Source organism: Hypanus sabinus, chromosome 4, assembly GCF_030144855.1.
Source record: "Hypanus sabinus isolate sHypSab1 chromosome 4, sHypSab1.hap1, whole genome shotgun sequence".
In the NCBI taxonomy this organism is placed as follows: domain Eukaryota; kingdom Metazoa; phylum Chordata; class Chondrichthyes; order Myliobatiformes; family Dasyatidae; genus Hypanus; species Hypanus sabinus.
The window spans coordinates 11,305,105-11,326,433 of record NC_082709.1 but is presented as its reverse complement, the minus strand read 5'-3'; the positions used below and the strand labels follow the sequence as shown (position 1 = coordinate 11,326,433).

Here is a 21,329-nt window from a genome sequence, read left to right as displayed (position 1 = left end):
CTTCTGTGTGCAACAGCAAACATTTAAACTCTTCATCATTCTCAGTGCAAAGCTCTTGAAATAATCGAGAGCATGGGACTTGAATTTATTTTCCATGATAACAGTATTAAATGATTTGTGCAGCTAGAAAGTAATAATCCCACAGTGGTTTCCTGTCATTGATGGTGCCCCACCATATAACCAAATAACAATTACAGCATGAAAACAAGCCATCTCGGCCCTTCTAGTCCGTGACAAACACTTACTCTCACCTAGTCCCACCCACCTGCACTTAGCCCATAACCCTCCATTCATTTCCTGTCCATATATCTATCCAAAATTTTTTTTAAGTGAGTATATCGAACCTGCCTCTACCACTTCCACTGGAAGCTCGTTCCACACAGTTACCACCCTCTGAGTAAAGAAGTTCCCCCTCGTGTTACCCTTAAACTTTTGCCCCTTAACTCTCAACTCATGCCCTCTTGTTTGAATCTCCCCTACTTTCAGCGGAAAAAGCCTATCCACGTCAAGTCTATCTCTCCCCCTTATACTTTTAAATACCTCTATCAAGTCCCCCTTCAACCTTATACGCTCCAAAGAATAAAGACCTGAATTGTTCAACTTTTCTCTGTAACTTAGGTGCTGAAACCCAAGTAACATTCTTGTAAATCTCCTCTGTACTCTCTCTATTTTGTTGACATCTTTCCTATATTTTGGTGACCCTGTGCAGAAGCAGAAATGTTGGTGAATGGAATATCCTTCTCTTTGAAAAATTGCTCAACAACCTGAAATATTGATTCCCCTTCACAGCTGGAACTGTTTCTAGTCCCTTGCAAATAACGACACTCGAATCACACTTTTATCTTTTCTTAAGTATACATAACCAAGAAGCAAAGATTCATTGCCTGAAAAGTTGACTTGTCCAACTTTAGAGCACAGTCTTTTGTCCTAAGTATGTTGTACAAGATGTCTTGCGCAATCTCGGGTGACTCGTATATTTGTCTTTGAACAGATGTCATTGAGCAGAATCATTTAACTATTTGATCTGCTGACTTATACAACACAGTACTCAGAACCTCCCTTACGGCTTGTAGCATCAGTTCTTCTCCAGCTGCATGGGGCTTTCCAAATTTTGCAATGAGCAATGTAATGTTGTATGATGCAAGCAAACCATCACTGTTTTGTTATGAAGTGCTTGCAAATATTTTTGAAGTGCTTTCTGTTTCAGAAAGTTTTCACAAGGTGACTGAAAATAAGCTAAGTTCTTGTTTGCTTCAGCAGAGTGTATGTTCAAGGAGCCTGGATTGTTGCATTGCCTCATTTCAAAAAAACATTTTTGCACAACAGATACATTGGGTGCTGTTGGTTGCTTGGTATGAATTAATATTTCCAATTCTCCGCACTATATTGTCTGCGCTTTTTTATTAAGACTATATATCATAGGCAGCAAAATTAGGCTATGCTGCCCATCGAGTCTCCTGCCATTCTATCATGGCTGATTTATTATCTCTCTCAACTCCATTGCCTTTTTCCCATAACCTTTAACACCCTTACTAAGATAGTGTTCATAGGTTCAATGTCCATTTAGAAATTGGATGATAGAGGGGAAGAAGCTGTTCCTGAATGGTTGAGTGTGTGCCTTTATGCTTCCATTTCCTGAAGGTAACAATGGGAATATGGCAAGATCTGGGTGAGTGTGGTGGGGGGGTGGGGTCCTTAATGCTGAACACTCTTTTTAAGGCATTGCTTCTTGTAGATGTCCTGGATATTATAGAGGCCCATGATGGCACTGACTAAACTTACAACTCTTTAAGCTTACATTGATCCTGTGCAGAAGCCACCAGCAACCCCCCCCCCCCCCCCCCACCCATACCACAGAACATATAGAACATAGAATAGTACAGCACATTACAGGCCCTTTGGCCCACAATGTTGTGCCGACCCTCCAACCCTGCCTCCCATATTGCCCCCCACCTTAAATTCCTCCATGTACCTGTCTAGTAGTCTTTTAAACTTCACTAGTGTATCTACCTCCACCACTGACTCAGGCAGTGCATTCCATGCACCAACCACTCTCTGAATGGTTACATTACCTGATGGTAATGTAGCCAATTAGAATGCTCTCCATGGTCATCTGTAGAAATTTTCTAGTATTTTTGGTGAATTACAATATCTTCTCAAACTCCTAATGAAGTATAGCTGCTTTCGTGCCTTCATTGTACCTGCATCAATATGTTGGGTCCAGGTTAAATCCTCAGAGATATTGACACCCAGAAATGTGAAATTACTCACGCTTTTTACTTCTGATCTCGCTATGAAGACTGGTGTGTATTCCCTTGTCTTACCCTTTCTGAAGTCTACAATGAGTTTTGCATCGGTCTTCACTGTGGAAAACACTAGCAGTGTGCCAGATGTTGAAGGGTGTGAGGGAAGAGCAGTGCAGTTACTATTACAAGGGAGAGGGTGCTCAAAAAAGCTGAAAGACCTAAGGGTATGCAAGTCACCCAGACCAGATGAACTGTATCCTAGAGGCTGTGGAGGCATTAGTAATAATCAGATCACTTGGAAGAGGCCTTTGAAAGGAAGCTATCTAAGTACACAGGACTGGTCAGCAACTGCCAGCAGGCTGGATGGAGAGCGAGGTGTCTCCCAGTGGAGGTTGGTTGTAGGGGATTCGCAGCCCATTCCTTAGCCAGAGCCTTCAGCAATTTGGGCATCGAGGGAGAGAGGAAGAGGAGAGCCATCCGCAGTACCACCGATGTGGCAGAGAGGCCCCCAAGGTGGCTGTGGCTCCAGGGAGGGGAGCCATGGAGTCATGTGTAGCCAGCCATCTGGACACAAGCTGGGGTCTGATCAGCCCCAGCCGGGTCACCTGGAGAAGGGCGTACAATGTTGAAAGACCCAAAACACCCGATGATTCCAGGAACATCACTGATGATGTGTCCAGAAGCATCAGTAGATGTATGCACACAGTTTCAAAAATCATTGGACTCTGACATGATGTCAAAGGACTGGAAAATTGCAAGTGACGAAAGGAGGAAGGCAGCAGAAAGGAAATTATAGACCAGTTAGCCTGACCTCAGTGGTTGGGGAGATGTGGGAGTCAAATCTTGGAAGCTGCTTATCAAGTTAAGAGCCCAGGCTATTACAGGGAAGTTACTGGTATGGTTAGAACAGGGGTGGGCAAACTTTTTGACTTGAGGGCCACAAAGGGTTCTAAAATTTGACAGGGGGGGCCGGACCAGGAGCAGATGGACGGAGTGTTTTGGTAATACACCTCATAAGAGAAAATAAAATGTCATGGGATATGTAGGAAACATGTGCTTTAATTTTAATTGAAAATGAACAAATGCATTACAACAAAATATCTGTCTTTGAAGTCCCATGGTATTTAGCTATTTATTGAAATGACTTTTAAAACACTGAAAATTAAATGAATAAAATACAGCTTTTTTAATAGTAACAGTTATTATTTTAAAGCACTGAAAATTCTGTTATCCTTTAAGATATTATCATCATCACTCTCCTCCTGACTGTCTTTATTTCAAAAACGGTAGGAGATGCAGGTCTACTTGTCCTGCTCCTTCTTATTCAATTGTCCCCTGTGCCAAAGCTCAACAACGACCAGCACAAGGACAGAACAGTGACAGCACGCCAGTATGCGGAGCGCGTTATTTGATCTGGAGCGCATTTTTTATTTTGAGAACGTACGTGCACCTGCGCACTACTCATGTCCATCACTTAACAGAAATGACATGTAACATGTAAGGCTTATTGAAAAAAATATTTTCAAATGCATTTTTTACATAACACAACGAAGAAACTTATTTTAAATTTCAGTGGGAACAGTGTTGTTGGTCTCCCTTTTTAGCCAGCACATCAAAGTCTGGATTTAGTTTTGTTGTGGCGATTCTCAGGATGGATCTGAGGTGTTGGTCAGTTAACTTGGATCTGTGGCTGGCTTTGTTGATGTTCATGACGCTGAACGCCTGTTCACTCAAATAGGTCGAGCCGAACAAAGAGTAAAGCGCAAATGTGGAGTAATATGCTGCACCTCAACAAAGGTCAATGTATATAGAGTGCGTCATCTATTGGGAAAACGCCAGAATTGCGGGGAAAAAACGTTAACAAGGTTTATTAATATAATTTCATCAAGTTCTGCGGGCCAGATTAAAAAGCTTAACGGGCCGCATATGGCCCCCGGGCCGTAGTTTGCCCATGCCTGGGTTAGAACATTGGCAGGAGGCAACGAGTGGGAATAAAAGGATCCTTTTCTCATTGGCTGCCAGTGACAAGTGGTGTTTTGCAGGAGTTGGTGTTGGGACTGTTATTTATGCTTTAGATGATTTATGATTTAGATGATGCAATAGATGGCTTTGATGCCAAGTTTGCAGATGATAGAGATTGGTGGAGGGGCAGGTAGTGCTGAGAAAACAGGAAGGCTGCCACAGGACTTAGATTAGGAGAATGGGCAAGAAAGTGGCAGATGAAATACAGTGTTGGAAAATGCATGGTCATGTACTCTGGTAGTAGAAATAAATATGCAGACTATTTTCTAAACAGGGAGAAAATCTAAAAATCTGAGATGCAAAGAGACTTGGGAGTCCTTGTGTAGAACGTCCTAAAGGATAATTTACAGGTAGAATCAGTGGTGAGGAAGGCAATGCAAATATAGCATTTATTTCAAGAAGTCTAGAATACAAGAGCAAGGATGTGATGCTGAGGCTTTATCAGGCACTGGTGAGGCCTCACCTTGCGTATTGTGAACAATTTTGGGCTCCTCATCTTAAAAAAAGATGAGCTGGCATTGGAGAGGGTCCAGAGGAGGTTCATAACGATGATTCTGGGAATGAAAGGGTTATCATATGAGGAACATTTGATGGCTCTGGGCCTGTACTCGCTGGAATTTAGAATGGTGAGGGGGCTGGTCACACTGTAACCTTTTAAATGTTGAAAGGCCTAGACAGAATAGATGTGGAAAGGATGTTTCCCACGGTGAGGGAGACTAGGACAAGAGGGTATAGTCTCAGGATAGAGAGGCCTCCATTTAAAACAGATGTGGAGAAACTTCTTTAGCCAGAGGTTGTTGAAACTGTCGAATTTATTACATAAGAACATATGAGATAGGAGTAGGCCAATCGGCCCCTCAAGCCTGCTCCGCCATTCAAAAAGATCATGGCTGATCCAATCTTAACTCTGGTTATCGCCGAATCCCACAAGGCAACAGTGCCAACCAACAGGGCACCATGCCGCCCATTTTATTTTATTATTCATCCCGCCCAAACCCATGTGATCAGCCGGGGGCAAAAAAAAACGATTTGCCAATTGAGGAGAAAAAATCTGGAAAATTCCTCTCTGACCCATCCAGGCTATCGAAAACTGGTCCAGGAGATCACACGGCTGATCTAAACCTAGCCTCATGTCCACTTACCTGCTCGCTCACCGTATCCCCTAATGCCATTTTTATCCAGGAAAATGTCTATCTCCGTTTTGAATTTATTGAGTGTAGTAGCTTCCACAGCTCTCTGGGGCAGTACATTCCACAGCCCCACTACCCTCTGAGTGAAGAAATTTCTCCTCATCTCAGTCCTGGAATGGCATCCCCTTATTTTAAGATTATGCCCCCTAGTCCTAGTTTCACCCATCATTGGGAACATTCTCCCCGCATCCACCTGATCAAGCCCCTTCACAATCTTATATGTTTCAATAAGACCGCCTCTCATTCTTCGGAACTCCAATGAGTAGAGTCCCAATCTACTCAACCTCTCATCATACATCAACCCACCCATCCCCGGAATTAACCTAGTGAACCTTCTCTGCACTGCCTCGAGAGCCAGTATGTCCTTTCTTAAATATGGACACCAGAACTGCACGTAGTACTCCAGGTGTGGTCTCACTAATACCCGGTACAAATGCAATAAGACCTCCCTGTTCTTATACTCCATCCCCCTAGCAATAAAAGCCAGCATTCCATTGGCCTTCTTGACCACCTGCTGCACTTGCATACTAACTTTTTGTGTTTCCTGCACCAGGACCCCCAGATCCCTTTGCACAGAAGCACTTTCCAGTTTCTCTCCATTTAGATAATAACTTGCTCTATTATTTTTCCTGCCAAAGTGCAAGACCTCACACTTGTCAGTATTATATTTCACCTGCCAAATGTCTGCCCAATCACTCAGCCTATCTATGTCCCCCTGCAGAGTTTCAATGTCCTCCGCACTCATTACACTTCCTCCCATCTTTGTGTCATAAGCAAACTTCGATACGTTGCACTTGGTCCCTTTCTCTAAATCATTAATATAGATTGTAAAGAGTTGGGGTCCCAACACCGACCCCTGCGGAACACCACTAGTCACCAACTGCCAGTCTGAGAATAAACCATTTATCCCAATTCTTTGTTTTCTGTTAGAAAGCCAATCCTCCACCCATGCCAGAATATTATCCCCAATCCCATGATTTTTTACTTTAAGTAATAATCTTTGGTGTAGCACCTTGTCAAATGCCTTTTGGAAGTCTAAATACACCACATCCACTGGTTCCCCTTTATCTATCCTATATGTTATGTCCTCAAAGATGACTTCCCTTTTGTAAAGCCATGCTGACTTTGTCCTATTAAGCTATGTTTATCCAAATGCCCTGTTACTGTTTCCTTAATTATCGATTCCAACATTTTGCCAACCACAGATGTTAGGCTAACTGGCCTATAATTCCCAGCCTTCTGTCTATTGCCCTTTTTAAATAAAGGAGTTACATTAGCATTTTTCCAATCTGCCACAATTACCATAGGCAACTGTGGAGGCCACGTTATTGGGTGTTTTTAAGGTAGAGCTTGATCCTTTCTTGATTGGACATAGTATCAAAGGTCATTGGGAGGAGGCCCAGGAGTGGAGCTGAGGAGAGGTTAAAAAAAAGGTTCAGCCAAGGTTGAATTGCAGAGCAGACTCAATCGACCAAGTGGCCTAATTCTGCTCCTATGTCTGATGGTCTTATGAGTTCTTTGGTCGTGCTGCCGTTGAGTGCAAGATTGTTACTACGACCCCCATTCAACTAGCTGAAATATCTTGCTCCTGTATAGCCCCTCGTCACCATCTGAAATTCTGCCACAATGGCTGTGTTGTCTGTTGATTTATAGATGGCATTTGAGTTGTGCCTCTCACACACTCATAGGTGTAGAGAGAGAAGAGCAGTGGGCTGAGCACACACACCTGAAGAGTGCCATTGTTGATTGTCAGTGAGCTGGAGTTGTTATTTCCAATCCACGCAGAGTGTGATCTTCCGGTAGGGAAGTCGAGGATCCAGATGCAGATGAGGTATAGAGGACCAGGTTCTAGAGTATTTCCTTGCTGTTATATTCTAGTCTTAAAATGAATTCTAACGTTGAATTTGCCTTCCTTATCGCCAATTCAAACTGCAAGTTAACCTTATGGGAATCCTGCAGAATCACTCCCAAATCCTATTGCACCTCTGATATTTGAAATTTCATTCCATTTGAAAAATATTCTATGCCTTTATTCCTTCTACTGAACTGTATGAAAATACAATTCCCTACACTATATTCTATCTGCCAACTTCTTTGCACATTCTCCCAATCTGTCTAAGTCCTTCTGCTGCCTTCTTGCTTCCTCAGCACTACCTGCCCCTCTGCCTATTTTTGCATTGTCTTCAAACTTGGCCACAAAGCCATCAGCTCCATCATCCAGAACGTGAAAGGAAATGGTCACAATACTGTTACGTATCCCGTAACTGGATAACTTACCAGCAAAGATAGAGAGGTCAGTTGAAGTCTGATGTCACTATTTTCAAACGTTTTTATTTGTAAAGGGGCACAAAAGTAAGGTTAATACAATCATTCAGATAATGCACGTCGTCAATACTCAATCTAAAGTGCGGGTATAGTAATAATCATCATTAAGAAGTAATCTCGACTGTTGTCTAGGGGATAGTATATTGTCCGTTGGAAATATAAAAGTCACTCAGAAGTCTGCAGGCTTCAGCCTTTTGGGAATCGCTGGGTCTCACGTGCACCACAGAGAGAGAGAGATTGGGGAGAAGAGGAAAGACTTGCCGGGTCTTTATGAAGCTTCCATTGAATCGGGGGAGCGTTGGTTCCCCCTCCCCGATGTTAGTTAAAAGCGGTTTTCCGTGATTCCAGCCACAAATTCCAATCCCGGCATCTAACGCACGTGGCTTCCTTCAAAATGGCTTCCCGCTACGGCGGGATCACTCTCGTGTCTTCTTGGTGCGTCTGAGGGGGCTGTCCCCCCGAGACCCTCCTTTATACTTCCTCACGGGGTCGCAGGTGTCAATCAGGTTGAGATGACGCAATCTCTCTCAACCAGCCCACTTTGCCCGAGAGCTTTTCACATGGTCTCCATGAGACAATAGTCACTGTCGCCTTATTTTGCATCCCGGTGGAACGTGCTATTCGGCACGTCTCTCTCTCTCCCACTTCCTGGGTCTACTGACTCCCCCTCAAGGGTGCTCTTGCAATTCTCACAAAGGAGGGGGCTGGGATCATAACAATACCGACCCCTGCTGAACACCACGAGTCACTCGCGGCCAACCAGTATAAGCCCCCTTTTCCCACTCCTTACCTCCTGCCAGTCAGCCAATCTTTATCTCGCCCTGTAATATCATGCACTCTTACATTGTTGTGTGGCACCTTGTCAAAGGCCTTCTGAGAATCCAAGTAAACAACATCCACTGACTCAAACGCAAAGTACACTGCAGGTGCTGTGGTCAAATGAACACGTACAAACAAGCTGGGTGAACTCAGCAGGTCGGGCAGCATCTGTTGAAATGAGCAGTCAACATTTTGGGCTGAGACCCTTCGTGGGGAGGGACTGAACTATGAGTGACAAAATGGAGTCCAGGTCAGGATTTCGTTAGTCCTGACGAAGGGTCTCGGCCTGAAATGTTGCCTGCTCATTTCAAGGGATGCTGCCCAACCTGCTGAGTTCATCCAGCTTGTTTGTATGTGTTGATCCACTGACTCTCCTTTGTCTATCCTGCCTGTTCTAGTTTGGTCTGCTTCTGCTAATTTCCTTATGGATTAATGACCACAGTCAATTCGCCTGTTTTCAAGGCCAACCTCCAGCACTGCGATCAATAAAGGGACAGCTCTGAAACCATAGCTGAAGCAGAACCTGACTCTGCCTGAAGGTACATAAAGTGGAGTATTTAGGCCATGGGCAAGAAAAATGCGACAATACCACTTGAAAGGTCAGATTCTGCACTTGACCCCATTGAACGCTATACCCTAATTCACAGGAATTGTCACTGCATGATTCGTGAATGGGAATTGTACTAGCAAACACTACTACAATTGTGAATGGCAGTAATACATGGCCGGGCTCAGAAATGTAACTATTTCTTCAGTCCGCATTTCTCATGAATACCAGATACAGAAGAGTCACATTGCTTTTCAACAACTATAATGCACTTCAAGCAAAATCTAAGAGAACACTGGGTTAGCAAGAGACAAGGTGATTAGGTGATCATTGTAATCGATTGAGATACTGAGGATCAAATGCTGATAATAAGTAATTCATTTCTTAAATTGTATCTGTAACTGTAATCCCTCAGTTGCTCCCTTTGCTACCGAACACCCCCCCCCCCCCCCTTAGAAACTCCCACACGGATATTGCCCATTTTGTGAACCATTAACTTAACAACAATTATGGCTGAAATCCAATTATATGCATGTGTTTCTGAATGAAGCGCGTGTTTACAAGAAGTGGTTTCATTTATAAATTGCACATGTGAGTTTATGTAAATTGTATAGTTTCTCCACCTCATCAAAGACTGTCTGCTTTATGGTTGATGGTTCGTTTTACTTTTAGTTTGGGGGGGGGAAGTGTCATCACCTTTATGCCCACTTTGGAAGGAAGAATAAGGTTACACCTGGATGAATTCCTTTAGCGCCTGGCAACCCTGTGATCTGTGTCTCTGAGGCTGATGTCAGTACCACCCTCCAGGGAGTGGGCCCTTAAAAGGCATTAACCCCTGACTGTATATCTGGCTGTGTGTAGAAAATCTGCACAGACCAATTGGCTGATGTATTCAAGGACAATATTAACCTCTGCTGCTTCAAAAAAAGGGTAGCCATCATACCAGTGCCTAACTAGAGCAGTGTGAACTGCTTCAGGGAATATTTTCAAGTACACTCATATCTACCATGAAGTGCTTCAAGAGGTTGGTTTTAGTTAGAATTAACTCCTGCCTGAGCAAATGTCTGGACCCACTGCAGTGTACCTACTGTGGCAACAGGCCTACAGCGGAGATGATCTCACTGGCTCTCCACTCTTCTTTGGAGCACCTAGATAACTGCTTAGCATTCAAGGTAATCATCCTGTCAGTATTAATCACTCAGCATCTAAACTTGGGGGTCTGTATCTCCCTTTGTAACTGGGTCCTTAGCTTCCTTTTCGAGTGATCATAGTCAGTGTGGATGAAAAATGACATCTCCTCCCCACTTGACAGCCAGGTCAAACATACCTCAAGGGTGTGTGTCTAGCCTAATGCTTTACCCCCTGCACTCACGACCATGGCTAAGCGCATCTCAAATTGCGACTTTTTTTTGTGCATGGTGGGGGGGAGGGCAGGTTGATGTTATTCTTTGAATGGGTTTCCATGGTATTCTGTGTTTCCTGGCTGTTTGCGGGGAAGATGAATCTTAGGGCTGTATACTGCGTGCATGCTTTGGTAATAAATCTATTTTGAATTGAATCTTTGAATCTAAAAGTTCACAGTTGTTAATAAAATCACTATCGGCAACTTTGTGGCAACCAGGAGCAAGATGGGTCAGCTGACTGAGTGACGTCACAACAATGTCCTTGTATTCATCGTCAGCAACTGATTGTGGACTTCAGGAAGAGGAATTTGTGAAAACGTACACCAGCCTCATTGAGGAGGCAGCAGTGGAAAGGGTGAGGAGCTTCAGATTCCTGGGTATCAGTATCTCAGAGGATCAGTCCAGAGCCCAACACATTGATGCAATCACAAAGACAGCATGCCAGCAGCGCTGCTTTGTTACCAAAGAAACTTGCAAATTTCAATAGATGTACAGTGGAGAGAGTTCTGTCTAGATGCATCACTGTCAGTGCACAGGATGCCTGCAGTGGGCTGGGTCTCAGCCAGTTCATATATTTTTGTAGTATTCATTTTTTATGTATTACTGCTGCAAACAGTAAATCAAGCGTCAAATGTCAGTGACAGTAAATCTGATTCTGATTTTAAATGCATAGATATTTATCTAATCATGGAAATTTAAAGCTCCTATGAGTGCCTCTACTTTGACTATAAGATATCAGAACAGAATTGGGCCATTTGGCTCATTGAGTCTACTCCACCATTCCATCATGACTGATTCCTTTTCCCTCTCAGCTTCAATCTCCTCCCTTCTCCTTGTAACCCTTCATACCCTGACTGTCTATCCTGTGTATCTACCCTATTGAGGCCTTTCAACATTTGATAGGTTTCAGTGAGATTTCCCACCCCTCCCGCCCCCACTTCATTCTTCTGAATTCGTGTGAGTACAGGCCCAGAGCCATCAAATGCTCCTCACATGAGAAGCCTTTCAATACTGGAATCATTTTTGTGAACCTGCTTTGAACCATCGGAGGTGGGTGAAGGAGTTAAATCTGCAAAAAGAGTTCACATCAGAAACTTCACTTCAGATTTAACTGAATTGCTGAATAGGGAAAACAATTGAATGGGTTCTTTTTTTGTTTTTATTTAGAAACTTAGTGCTATCTAAGACCCGACAAGAGCACAGTGGCTTTTGACATGCTGAAGAGTTGAGAATAGGATGTGCCAATAAATGCTGTTGCTTCCCAGCTGTGGACGTAAGTGGCCGAGTGGAAAATTATATCCGTAGAAATTGCTGGCTCTTCGTCAACTTTGAAGTAATCTTTGATAGGATTTGTGCCAATCTTGTCAAGTGTTATTCAGTTTGAACACTTTCAAGCTTTTCCTCCTGTTTATATGCCAATAGACAGTAGATGCAGGAGTAGGCCATTCAGTCCTTCTAGCCAGCACCGACATTCACTGTGATCATGGCTGATCATACACAATCAGTACCCTGTTCCTGCCCTCTCCCCATATCCCTTGACCCCGCTGTCTATAAGAGCTCTATCTAACTCTCTCTTGAAAGCATCCAGAGACTTGGCCTCCACTGCCTTCTGGGGCAGAGCATTCCACATATCCACCACTCTCTGGGTGAAAAAGTTTTTCCGCATCTCTGTTCTAAATGGCCTACCCCTTATTCTTAAACTGTGGCCTCTAGTTCTGGACTCACCCACCAGTGGGAACATGCTTCCTGCCTCCAGCGTGTCCAATCCCTTAATGATCTTATATGTTTCAATCAGATCCCCTCTCATCCTTCTAAGTTCCAGTGTATACAAGCCCAGTCACTCCAATCTTTCAACATATGACAGTTCCGCCCTTCTGGGAATTAACCTTGTGAACCTATGCTGCACTCCCTCAATAGCAAGAATGTCCTTCCTCAAATTTGGAGACCAAAACTGCACACAATACTCCAGGTATAGAGATTAGAATTCCCTCAGACTAATCCCAAAGTGTGCCTCTCCCACAGGCCATGAAGGATAAACATCCCCAAGAGCTTTGGGGCTGTGCATTGACTTCCAGTTGCACCTGAGGGACGTAATGAGTGGCGTGCTATTCACGCCAAGTCATATCTTGTGCTATAAGAGGAGGCTTGGCTTTCTTGAATGTTGGTAGGTTGTGATAAGCATGTACAGTGCTGTGCAAAAATTTAAGGGACATATAGTTAGGGTGCCTGAGACTTTTGCACAGTACTGTAACTGAACAAAGCATTGGCCCATTAAAGTTAAGACGTGTAAATTATTTCACAGGACGAGCAAAAAAAACTGATAACGAGGGGAAAAAATTGACAACACGGAAATCCAAAAACATTGCTTTGATTTGAGGATCAAGCTGAAAGAAAGCGAGCGAGAAGACTTCGTGGTCTTTGCACATACGTCAGAAAGATAGGAGTTTAAAAAAAATTAATGATGTACAGTACTGCTGAAAGTCTTAGGCACATTTAGCTAGGGTACTTAAGGCTTCTGCACAGCGCTGATGTAATTTTATGTATTGTGCTGTACTACAGCTGTAAAAATAACAAATTTCAATACATAGTGATGGTAAACCTGATTCCAATATGGGTGTCTACTGTGGACTGAGAGTGGGAAGGGGGCAGGGAGAGGGGAGGGAGCAGGGAGCACCAGAGAAACGTTCTGTAATGATCAATAAACCAGTTGGTTAGAATCAGATGCCCTTGCCTGGCGTATCTGCACCCATGCTACCCTCACTCCTGGCACTCCTTCTCTGGTACCTGTCCTGCACCCCTCCCTCAGTGCTCCACCCTCAGCATTCCCAACATCCTTTGTTCCTGCCAGATTTGCAAACTTGCTCCCTGCTCCATGTTGACAAATATAGTACTATGCAAATGTCTTAGGTACCCTAGCTATATATTTGTGCCTAGGAATTTTGCACAATACAGTAAATTACATGTGCCTGCTCTGCACTGTTGAAATCGAATGCTGTAGGGGATGTTGAGGCATAGTATGGAGTTATTGTATATATCAAATATTAATTTCAACAGTAACCAGCCTTCAGACCTGAATGTTGATTGTAGATGAATTTATAATGCAGCTCAGAACAACGGTCAGTTGAAAACCAGGAAACGCCACATTGACTTGAGATGTCTGCATACGCGTGAATGCAGCTCCTAGTGGTTATTAATATTCATTTTGGGCGTCTGGAGTGTGGGTGTGAAGATGGAGGTGTTTGAAATTTCAAAAGAAGCATTGCGGATACATTGTAACTATAGAATTGTCCTGCTGTTACCTTTTGATCTTTAGCATATTAAATGTCACGTAATATTGGGTAAGGCAGGCTTCTTTTTCCTAGAGTGACTCCGGTATGATGTCTGCTTGTTTTGCTGAATAAAGACTTCTGTATCCACCATCTTCAGTGTTTCTCTGATGATTTTGTTCATAGTCACAATCCCTATCATCCAAGATTCTAATTAGTTGGGGAAGGTTAGTACTCTTTATCATTCTGGAAGTGTGCGGTATGTAATTACAAAAAGATCTTTCTTCAGGTGTGCATAAAGGAAACAGTTGTCACGTGATTCATTAGTCCTCTAACAGTCCACTCATCTTTATGCAGTCATACCTTCAGACCAGCAACTCTTAGGCAAACAATAGGCTTGGCTGATAATCACAGTCAGGATCTTGAGCAGTAATCATACATACTATAAAACAAATAATTTGACCATCAAAACTATCATTGAGCAAGCTATCTGAATCTTGAAAATATATTTCAAGTGCCTTGATTACGCTTGCTGTTTAATTAGCTTAATTTTCCAGCCGGGTGTATGCTAGCAGTTTGCTACAAAGAACGCAAGAGATTCTTCTGACTCTGGAAATCCAGGGCAGTGTGTACGCACACAAAGCGCTGGAGGAACTCAGCAGCACAGGCAGCGTCTATGGAAGGGAATAAACAGTTGATGTTTCAGGTAGAGATCCTCCTTCTGGACTGGAATGGAACGGGAAAGACACCAGAATAAAAAGGTGGGGTGTGGGGAAGGAGGGTAGCAAAAAAAAATGATAGACGGGTGAAGACAGGTGGATGCGAAAGATAAAGGACTGGGGAAGGAGGAATCTGACAGGAGTGTGGACTATAAGAGAGAGGGAAGCAGGAGGGGACCTGGGGGAGGTGATAGGCAGGTGAGAAGAGGTAAGAGGCCAGCATGAGGAATAGAAGAAGAGTGGAGAGTGAGGGAAAATATTTTTAAACTGGAGAGGGAAGGCAATGTTCATGTGATCAGGTTACAGTGTTGTTCAGCAACAAGGATTGGATGTATATGCTCGAGATAATTTGTTCTCCTCAGAGAAGAGAGATGGGAGAGCACGTCTGAGATGTAGGTGACATTCTTGCATGGAATGTCACTCCTCTTTGCTTCAACCCCTTTCCAACACCAACATTCCCAGGAAACACTGGAGCTTGGTGTTAGTCAATGATTTCTCCATTCCAAACAAGTTCAAGAGTCACTTATTAAGCCACACCATTCCAAGTAATTAAAAAGACATGGAGCCTGTCTGAGATGTCAAAGTGCTGGATTATGGACTGTAGTTTTTGATGGACTCTAGACCAAGTTCCCTTTGGGGGGGGATCTTTTGCTATTACTCGCATAGTGGGTGGTGGGGTTAGTGCTTCTGCTAATGTGTAGGGGGATGGGGAAAGGTGCTGCTGCTTGTGTGTGTGTGTGGGGGGGGGCTTCATTTTGATGTTTCTATCATTCATTCTTTTGGGGTTTCTTGTTTTGTGGATGTCTGTGAAGAGTAAGAATTTCAGGTTGTGTACTGTGTGCATTCTCCGTTTATTAAATTGAACCATATGATTTGATTTGCTTGTTATCCATAATTGATGTTAACCAGAAACTGGAGTCAAGATATTAGTTTCTGCCAAGCCAAGTGAGTGAAATGTAATATACCAACAATTGTCTATTCCAAATTCATTGCGCACAGTTCCAAATCTTTGTTCTTCCCTTAAATCAGGGGTTCTGAGTCTTTCTTGTACCATGGAGCCCTACCATTAATGGAGGGGTACACTAGGTTGGGAACCCTTGCCTTGAAGGTAGCCATGTAACTACAGCAGAAGCAATGATGCTGAGATCCATGTTCTGGTTGAATTGCTCTTCTCCAGCACTCCTGGGACTTGGAGCCTTAGATAGTTGTTTCATTGGCAGCGGTACTTTCGACTGTGCAGGAGCAGAGTTAGATAATGGAAAGCCAGTTGACATGGGAACCTGCTGGTGGAGGGAGAAGCAACTAGACAAAAACGTTGTGATCAAATCACTCACTTCTACATGCTTTGTCATAGTAATCCCTCCTCGTCTGCTATTCCTGAACTCTTGAACTTTGCTGTAAGTTGGTCACTCTTGGTTGCTTCAATGATAGTGGCCATGTTTTCCTTTCTAATGGCTGACGGCATCATGTCACTTTTCGTTGATTGATTTCTTAGTCGAGGGAGCATAGTGAGACTGGGAGGTCTGCCAGTACTCTGCATATTTTTCTTTAACGTCCCAGAGCTGTCTTGTTATTCATGAGAAGATTCCTTGCCTCCCCCACCTGCACGTGCTCATGTGTTCTTTACAGTTTCCAGGTGAAAACCCATTTATTTCTCTTATCTGGCCCACTGTTGTGTCTGAGTTAGTGGTTGATATAAAAAGTACTTACTGTCTGTGCAGTATACAAGATATATAAATTAGAACCTTCAAAGTTAGATATTTGAAGACACCTGATCACTTCCCACTGATTGACATCGTTGTGTACATTCAATCTTTATTAATTTTTATTCAACCTTTATTGTAATGGTTATTGTTCAAAGGTCCATTTTAATGTCAGAGAAATGTATGCTATACATCCTGAAATACTTTTTTTTCAAGATGTCCACGAAAGCTGAGAAGTGCCCCAAAGTATGAACGACAGTTAAACGTGAGAACCCTGAAGTCCACCCCCCCCCCAGCTTCCCCCTCCTGCGGGTAAGTAGCAGCAAGGCAACAATACCCACCTCCCTCCGGCAAAAACAGTGCACCCGCTACCAAGCACAAGTGTGAGCCAGGTGATAGCACAGACACAGACCTTGCAGTTACCCCACAGACGACCGCATTTCATTCGGCATTTGACAAACTATAGGTTCTCTCTTCCTTAATAAGGGCGAGGGAGGTGTCCCCCATTTTCACAACGAGCGGGAGACATAACAACAACCGCAGGTTTATGATGTTAAAAAGTCCATTTTGTTTCTTTTTATGAGCTCTGCACTTAAAAATTGCAAAGATCTGGGGTCTTCGGGCTCACAGCGAAAGATTTTCTGGCCTCCCTGATGACTCATGAGTCTGCTTCCATGACACGGAGCCTCAATCCGCCCTTTTCCAGAGCCCTGAGATCTTAGACTCCCAAATACGGGGACAACTCTTAGGCGAACCCTTGGTGTGCTGAACAACGGCCGGTCCTGAAACTCCGAGAACAGGTCTCATTTCCGCAAAGAACCGAAGTCTGCGTGTAACTCCGGGTCAAGGTCCTCAAAAGAACCCTGAAAGGGAAAAATAAAGATATTGAAGATGGAAATGGAGCTGTTTCCAAAGATGCAAGCAAAAGAGTCGCCGTTTAGTGCCATCATATCTCTGCCTCAAACTGTTGGTGGCAGAAAGGCCTGTTTCTATGCTGTACGACTGTGACTTCATGAGAACAGTTACAACATTTGACTGAGAGGGACAAGCATGTAGTTATTTAAAGAGATAATTGATTAATAGCAATGGCTGGGAAGCTTGAATATGAGGAGGTATAAAGATGCCACAGGAGACTGGTACACCGTGCTATTGGGTTTGGAGGCTTGCATGCCTCAATGACCTGGAGAGCTATGCTGGCCGAATTCAGGCCTTTCTGCTTTGGTGTTTGGTAGAGTCACCCATGCCAAAAAGATCAGAGGGTATAGGTCAGACCGAGTGTTCCACTGGTCCTCCAGGTTCAGGGGTTAGGCTCAGGGCTAACAACCCTGCCTGGTAAAACAACATTTCAGCCCTGGGGAAAAAGACTCCGACTACCCACATGATCAATGCCTCTCATTATCTTGTACACCCTCTTTTAGGTCACCTCTCATCCTCCGCTGCACCAAGGAGAAAAAGCCGAGTTCACTCAACCTATTCTCATAAGGCATGTTCCCCAATCCAGGCAACATCCTTGCAAATCTCCTTTGCACCCTTTCTATGGTTTCCACATCCTTCCTGTAGTGAGGCGACCAGAACTGATCACAGTACTCCAGGTGGGGTCTAACTGGGGTCCTATATAGCTTCTCGGCTTCTAAGCTCAATCCCACGATTGAAGGCCAGTACATCTTACACCTTCTTAACCGCAGAGTCAACCGGCGCAGCAGCTTTGAGCGTCCTATGGACTCAGACTCCAAGATCCCTCTGATCCTCCACACTGCCAGGAGTCTTATCATTAATACTATATTCTCCCATCATATTTGACCTACCAAAATGAATCAAGTCACACTTATCTGGGTTGAACATTTGCCATTTTTCAGCCCAATTTTGCATCCTATCAATGCCCCACTGTAATCTCTAACAGCCCACCTACTCCACCCACAATACCTCCAACCTTTGTGTCATCAGCAAATTTACTAACCCAATTCTCTACTTCCTCGTCCAGGTCATTTATAAAACTCACGAAGAGTAGGGGTCCCAGAACAGATCCCTGAGGTACACCACTGGTCACCATGCAGATATGACCCATCTACATCCACTCTTTGCCTTCTGTGGGCAAGCCAGTTCTGGATCCATAAAGCAATGTCCCCTTGGATCCCATGCCTCCTTACTTTCTCAATACACCTTGAATGGGGTGCCTTATCAAATGCCTTGCTGAAATCCATGTACAGTACATCTACTGCTCTACTTTCATCAATGTGTTTAGTCACATCTTCAAAAAATTCAATCAGGCTCATTAGGCACAACTTGCCTTTGACAAAGTCATGCTGACTATTCCTAATCATATTATGCCTCTCCAAATGTTCATAAATCCTGTCTCTCAGGATCTTTTCTGTCAACTCATCATCCATTGAGGTAAGACTCACTGGTCTATATTTTCCTGGGCTATCTCTACTCCCTTTCTTGAATAAAGGAACAACATTCACAACCCTCCAATCCTCTGGAACCTTTCCCTTCCCCATTGATGACGCAAAGATCATTGCCAGAGGCTCATCAATCTCCATCAATCAATCAATGGTAAGGAAAACCTTCTTCTCCCAGAGAGTTGTGGGGGTCTGGAATGCACAGCCTCAGAAGGCAGTGGAGGCCAATTCTCTGGATGCTTTCAAGAAGGAGCTAGATAGGTATCTTATGGATAGGGGAATCAAGGAATATGGGGACAAGGCAGGGATCGGGTATTGATAGTAGATGATCAGCCATGATCTCAGAATGATGGTGCAGGCTTGAAGGGCTGAATAGTCTACAACTGTCTATTATCTATTGTCCACCCTCGCCTCCCACAGTAGCCTGGGGTACATGTCATCCGGTCCCGGTGACTTATCCAACTTGATGCTTTCCAAAAACTTCTGCACATCCTCTTTCTTAATATCTACATGCTCAAGCTTTTCAGCCTGCTGCAAGTCATCCCTACAATTGCCAAGATCCTTCTCTATAGTGAATACTGAAGCAAAGTATTCATTAAGTACCTCTGCGATCTCCTCCAGTTCCATACACAGTCTTCCACAGTCACACTTGATCGGTCCTTCACATACTTGTAGAATGCCTTGGTGTTCTCTTTAATCCTGTCAGCCAAGTCCTTCTCATGGCATTTTCTGGCTCTCCTAATTTCCTTCTTAAGCTCCTTCCTGCTAGCCTTATAATCTTCTAGATCTCTATCATTACCTAATTTTTTGAACCACTGGTAAGCTTTTCTTCTTGACTAGATTTTCAACAGCCTTTGTACACCACAGTTCCTGTACCCGACCATCCTTTCCCTGTCTCATTGGAACATACCTATGCAGAACGCCATGTAAATATTCCTGGAACATTTGTCAAATTTCTGCCATAAGCTTCCCTGAGAACATCTGTTCCCAATTTATGCTTCCAAGTTCCTGCCTGATATCCTCATATTTCCTCTTACTCCAATTGAATGCTTTCCTAACTTGTCTGTTCCTATCTCTCTCCAATGCTATGGTTAAGGAGATAGAATCATGGTCACTATCTCCAAAGTGCTCTCCCACTGAGAGACCTGACACCTGACCAGGTTCATTTCCAAATACCAGATCAAGTACAGCCTCTCCTCTTGTCGGCTTATCTGCATATTGTGTCAAGAAACCTTCCTGAACACACCTAGCAAACTCCACCCCATCTAAACCCCTTGCTCTAGGGAGATGCCAATCAATATTTGGGAGATTAAAATCTCTCATCACAACCCTTTTTGGTGTCCATTCTAGATACACAGATAATAGCTTTTGTAACGTTTCACTGACTGCTGCAGTACAAGTGCTAATATAAATCTGAGCACATCATTACCTTTTAATACAGTGACAGTATGCAGATCAATATTGACCCTAAAAAAACAAATCAACGTGCATTTGAAAGTTGAGTACAATGATATATGTATGCTTGGTTCTTTTGTGTTTCTCAGAGAAGCAATAATCTTGATTAAATTTTAACCCCATGTTAAATGTTCTCACATCTTTTTATGTAGAAGGGCTCTTCTTTTATTCAGAAGTGGATAATCCCAGAATGTGGTTCATGTTGAGGTATATAAAAGCAAAGTATAAAGGAGAAGGATATATGGTTCTCACATTTGATTCACCAATTCATCCACTGTCTTCCATATCTCTTGTTTTCTTTCCTCTCCAGAACACTGTCACTTTCTGTTTTGAATATACTCTACTACTGAGCAGTACCCGCTCAATTAAACGGCTCTTGTTCTTCCAACCTTCATTGGGTATCAGCAATAGTTATTCTCTCTTCTTTTACGGAGCCACCAGGAATCAGTCCAGTGAATCTTTATTGCATCTTCTCTAGGAGACCTATATTCAATCTCAATCGCATTCAAAAGCCCCGTTAGCTGCAGACGAACTACTTTGTTTTTGTATCTTCAAACAATTTCAATATACACTGCTGCACCTGCATTTCATGAACCAGTATTCTGAAATTCCTCTGGGCACCATAATTACTATTTCATCTCAATTTAAAACAATTTTTTCTGTGCTCCTCCCTCCAAACTGAGTAACTTCACACTTTCCACATTGTTCTGCACCTGCCATCTCTTAGCCCACTTAGCTAAATCATTAATATCGTTTTGTAAAGCATGTATTCTTCTCATTCTAATTTGGTTTTGCATTCTATGCTGTGGATTCTAGTTAAATGGGACACATCTGGAGCAGTAAGTTTTGGCCCAATTAAGCGACTGGCCCCAATTAGCAGTTGTTTCAGGGAAATATTTAACACAAACGAGAAAAAATACGCAGATGCTGGAAATCAAAGCAACACATACAAAGTGCTGGAGGAATCCAGCAGGCAAAGCAGTATCTATGGAAAAGAGTTCAGTTGAAGTTTTAGACCGAGACACTTAATCAGGACCGTATTCAGACTGAATTCATGGAAATAGTTAGAAAATTATAAATAAAGACAAATTACCATTTAACTGAGTAATAAAATATGTATTTAAATAGGGTACAGAACAAATTAGAACTTTGCCAATTCTACTACAGTATTATATAACTGTGGATTAGTTCCTAATAATTATCAACAGAGCAATTCATTCAATGCACACTGCTGC

The 21,329-nt window shown here is 43.2% G+C and overlaps 1 protein-coding gene across 9 annotated transcripts in view; it reads left to right on the top strand.

Moving 5' to 3' along the window:
• Window positions 1–21,329, top strand: part of b3galt1b (UDP-Gal:betaGlcNAc beta 1,3-galactosyltransferase, polypeptide 1b) — a 192,080-nt gene that overhangs the window by 33,250 nt on the left and 137,501 nt on the right. The window contains exons 2-3 of one of the 9 annotated variants that reach the window (XM_059966400.1): window positions 10,771–10,907; window positions 11,720–11,825. The exons of 7 other annotated variants lie outside the window; for them this stretch is intronic. The gene's annotated coding sequence lies outside the window, so the exon portion shown is untranslated. The remainder of the gene's footprint in view (window positions 1–10,770; window positions 10,908–11,719; window positions 11,826–21,329) is intronic. One more of the 9 variants, XM_059966399.1, reaches the window with a different exon arrangement.